This window comes from Nansenia antarctica (assembly GCF_963989245.1).
Source record: "Nansenia antarctica genome assembly, chromosome: 7".
Lineage (NCBI taxonomy): Eukaryota > Metazoa > Chordata > Actinopteri > Argentiniformes > Microstomatidae > Nansenia > Nansenia antarctica.
The window spans coordinates 66213986-66218985 of record NC_137677.1 but is presented as its reverse complement, the minus strand read 5'-3'; the positions used below and the strand labels follow the sequence as shown (position 1 = coordinate 66218985).

At 44.5% G+C, this 5000-nt stretch overlaps 1 protein-coding gene across 1 annotated transcript in view; it reads left to right on the top strand.

The window, feature by feature from the left end:
* LOC308162923 (interleukin-1 receptor type 1) overlaps nt 1-5000 on the top strand; it is a 27652-nt gene that overhangs the window by 2339 nt on the left and 20313 nt on the right. Inside the window, exon 3 of the mRNA XM_080537064.1 lies at nt 2938-2968. The gene's annotated coding sequence lies outside the window, so the exon portion shown is untranslated. The remainder of the gene's footprint in view (nt 1-2937; nt 2969-5000) is intronic.

Sequence of the window (5000 nt, the reverse complement as noted above, 5' to 3'; positions counted from 1 at the left end):
TCTGGTGCTTTAGTACACTGGTACTCTGGTGCTTTAGTACACTGGTACTCTGGTGCTTTAGTACACTGGTACTCTGGTGCTTTAGTACACTGGTACTCTGGTGCTTTAGTACACTGGTACTCTGGTGCTTTAGTACACTGGTACTCTGGTGCTTTAGTACACTGGTACTCTGGTGCTTTAGTACACTGGTACTCTGGTGCTTTAGTACACTGGTACTCTGGTGCTTTAGTACACTGGTACTCTGGTGCTTTAGTACACTGGTACTCTGGTGCTTTAGTACACTGGTACTATAGTGCTTTAGTACACTGGTACTCTGGTGCTTTAGTACACTGGTACTCTGGTGCTTTAGTACACTGGTACTCTGGTGCTGTAGTACACTGGTACTCTGGTGCTTTAGTACACTGGTACTCTGGTGCTTTAGTACACTGGTACTCTGGTGCTTTAGTACACTGGTACTCTGGTGCTTTAGTACACTGGTACTCTGGTGCTTTAGTACTCTGGTACTCTGGTGCTTTAGTACACTGGTACTCTGGTGCTTTAGTACACTGGTACTCTGGTGCTTTAGTACACTGGTACTCTGGTGCTTTAGTACACTGGTACTCTGGTGCTGTAGTACACTGGTACTCTGGTGCTTTAGTACACTGGTACTCTGGTGCTTTAGTACACTGGTACTCTGGTGCTTTAGTACACTGGTACTCTGGTGGAGGGAATTTCTGGTTTGGACCCGGAAATTGCTAAACGTCACGTTTGACGTCAGACTTAACAACCGAATAAGAGTTCAGCTAGATGGATGTAGAAGATCCAGCAGCTCTGTGTTGAGGACCACCTTGTTGCCAACATAGTGATCCCTGTAGAGGAGCTCCACCAGGAGGCTCGTCATCCGGTCACATTGACTCTAAAGCTGGTCCCCACCATGCAGCTCTGCCGAGAGGCTCTCTGATGCCCACTGAATGCATTACATCTGAATGTTCTTATCAAATCAAATCAAATCAAATTTTATTTGTATAGCGCATTTCTTACAAGATGCAACTCAATGCGCTTCACACAATGAAAATGTTCAGTCAATCAGTCAATCAATCAATCAATACTGACAGAGCCGCGAGCAGGCAAAAGTAAAAAACCTGTATACTATGTAGCCAGGAAAAAATTCCCTTGCAGCCCTCTACCAATAGAGCGACTACTAGCCAGTTTGCTTACCAGTACCCAGCGGTCCCCCAGGGGAGGACAGGACCACCGGCACAAAGCAAGCAAGCAAGGGCAAAAACCTGTACACCATGTATCCAGGAAAAATTCCTTGCATATTATCGGCGTACACACTGTCCATAAATTTTGTGTTGTATTTGCATCGTTCTGCATCCAGTATGGTCACAGGTCCTGCCAAAAGAGAAACTTAAGCACAGTTATAATGCAACAACACAATAGAGACAGTAAAGATGACAGCAATACAACCTGATGGTGGTCCTGGTACACTCTTGTACCGGTTCCAGTACTGCTCTAGGTGCTATTTGGAGCTGACAGTGCCTCATCAGCACCCGGGTCCATTTTCCTGTCAATACAAATCTCAAAAACACGAGTATGGTGTAGTGGCCTAGTGATCCTAGTTCTATAATGTCCAATGTCTCCCTTAGTATCAAAAGGCGACATTGAATAAGTAGGTTTTGAGGTCACGCTTAAAAATGTCCTGAGTTTTAGACAACCTCAGGCCCTCAGGTAGGGTGTTCCACAATCTAGGAGCATATATGCTAAAAGCTGATCCTCCAAATCTCTTTGTCCTAGCCTCTGGCACTATTAAAAGTTCCGTGCCACTAGACCGTAAGGGTCTAGCTGGTGTGTATCTTATGAGCATGTCCACCATGTAATTGGGTGCATCACAGTGAAGTGATTTATAAACTAGTAAAAGGATCTTGAAGTCTATTCTATGACTGACAGGGAGCCAGTGTAGTGATCTCAAGACAGGTGTGATGTGCGCTCTCCGTTTGGTCCTAGTAAGGACACGAGCAGCAGCATTTTGAACCATTTGTAGTCTATTTATCATTTTTTTGGGGAGACCTGTCAGGAGAGCATTACAGTAATCTAGCCTACTAGTAACAAACGCATGCATTAATTTTTCAGTGTCTGCCTGGGAGAGAAATGATTGTACCTTAGTGATGTTTCTTAGATGGTAGAAGGATGTTTTAATAGTGTTATTTATATGAGTTTCAAAATTTAGATCTGGGTCAATTATGACACCAAGATTCCTGGCCTGACACTTAGTGTTAAGAGCTAGTGTTTTCAAGTGTGCAGATAATTTCTCTCTCCCAGTTTTCTCGCCAATGATCAATACCTCTGTTTTTTCTTGATTGAGTTGGAGAAAGTTTTGTGTCATCCAAATATTAATATCGGCAATACAGTCTATCAGGTGGTCGATCATTTTGTAGTCGTTGGGAGTTACTGAGATATAAAGCTGAGTGTCGTCAGCATAGCTGTGGTAGTTAACGCTATGCTTCTTGATAACAGAACTGAGGGGTAGCATGTATAGGCTAAAAAGCAACGGTCCTAAAATGGACCCCTGGGGAACTCCACAGGTTGTGCTATAATTTTTTGACTTATGGTCACCAAGGGCTACAAAGTAGTCACGGTCAGCCAGGTAAGTCCTTATGGTCCCTGTGACGCTGCTGTCGTGTTGTTGGTTGAACTGTGACCCTGTCCTTGAGGCCCTACTTCAGGCTCTGGACTGGACTGGACTGGTTGGTGTAAACACTCTTCCTCTCATCCTCTCCTCCTGTCTCACTCCTCCTGTCTCACTCCTCCTGTCTCACTCCTCCTGTCTCACTCTTCCTGTCTCACTCCTCCTGTCTCACTCCTCCTGTCTCACTCCTCCTGTCTCACTCCTCCTGTCTCACTCCTCCTGTCTCACTCTTCCTGTCTCACTCTTCCTGTCTCACTCCTGCTTTTCAGCCTCCAGCACGTGGACCTGCCTTCTCTTCAGGTGAGGAAATGTCCCATCTTATCTACAGTGTCTGTCTGTCGGTCGGTCTATCTTTCTAGAACTAAAGCCTTAGAAAAAAAGGTTATTAGAAGCCTATCGGTCAGTCGGGTTAGGGTTATGGTTTTGTCTGTCTGTCTGTCTGTCTGTCTATCGATCTCTCTATCTATCTACGTATCTATCTTTCTAGAACCAAAGCCTTAGAAAAAAAGGTTCTTGGAAGCCTTTCTCTGTCCTCAGACTAAGACACTGTACACAGAGAGAAAGTCATGTCACATGCATATATATGCTGAATCTGCAGAGAACTGAAGCTCTATTTCAACACCCAGTTTCTAGTCTGTTTAGGAGCTACTTGTTGTGACCAGTCATGTGACCAGCCATGGTTTTGAGGAACAGTTTATCATGATCTTGCGACTCTAACCACAGCAGCACGCTTCCTGCTTAGCTTTGTGCTTCGATTGCTGTTTGAATGAGTTCTGATGATTCTGATGGTTCTGATAGTTCTGATGGTTCTGATGGTCCTGATGGTTCTGATGGTTTTGACACACTCCATGAACTCCTCTCTGGAGAGTTCCACCCTGTGTTCTGTCTGTCTGTGTGTCTGTCTGTCTGTGTGTGTGTGTCTGTCTGTGTGTGTGTGTCTGTCTATCTATCTGTCCGTCCGTCCGTCCGTCCGTCCGTCTGTCTACCTATCTATCTATCTATCTGTCTATCTATCTATCTATCTATCTATCTATCTATCTATCTGTATGTCTGTCTGTCTATCCATCCATCAACCTTTGTGTTAATGGTTTTGTGATGAGTGTATGTGTATGAGTGTATGTGTAAGAGTGAAGCCATGCGTGAGAGCTGCCAGCTAGTCACCAGGTCCTCCAGGGTGTTATTGTATTGAGGCTCCAGCCAGCTGCCTCCCAGCCTTGTGGTCTGTGGCTGACAGGAAGGTGAATCACACTGACCGCGTTTCTGTATCAGTTGGTTGCGCTTGTACTTTTTGAACTGTGTTTTGTTTTCCAAACACTTCATAATATAGTTTCTTCTGAGTTTCCATGGTCATTTCAGGGCTCCGGTGTGTTCCCTTCCATCCACTGCACTGTTGTTGTCGCTCGAAAGTGAAGTCGAGAGTTTCCCAGTTACAGTTCATCGGTTATCACATTCGACATGTTTTTCATCCCTGGTTGTGTTTTGATTTAAATCACACACATAATTCCACATAGTTCTAATCCCCATGATGACAAATGTACTGTACTGAGATGTCAGATGTGAGTCATCATGATCGGAGCCATGTGGGAGTTCAACCCTCATCTCCTGATCCCATCCCCTCCTCCGGGACATGGCGGAGAGCCAGTTACTACAGAACAACTAACCGTCCCCTGGGAGAGAGAGTTCTCACCATTCACTTCAATGGAGAGATATTTCTAGCAGGCGGCATTTGAACGGAGGAACATTTCTAGCAGATTCTCATTTCAATAGAACGACAGTTGACACACAGTAAGTGGCCATTTACCAGCCGGATACTTCTCTGAGAGGGTTTCTCCCCAATCACGAGATTGGAGCGACCGACTGCGATCGCTATTTGACCTAAAACATGTACATGTCTTTTAACCAGCGTGATACTCTTCTATTAGGATACTCACCATCCAGTTCAATGGAGTGACATTGATAACTAATTGACCTGAAGCATAATGTAAGTACCAACTTATCCTTTTCTAGGAGAGAGGCATTTTTCTCACCATTCAGTTCAGTGCAGAGAGACAGTGACAGCTAGCTGACCCAAACCTTTAGAGTGGCTATTTCATTGCGATATTGAGGTTAAAGGTTAAAGGTTAAGGGAGTGGTCCCATCATTTCATTTATTCAGTTGAATCGTTCAGTTATTGAAGTGGCTTTTTATATTGAGTCCTATCATGTATATACAGTATGTTCCCACAGTCATCCCTGCCCTCTGATCCAATCAGATTGTCGTATTGTCCAATAACATTTTACCTGGAATAATTGTGAATCAATATCAGGGTGGTACTACTGCAGGTCTGGGTGGG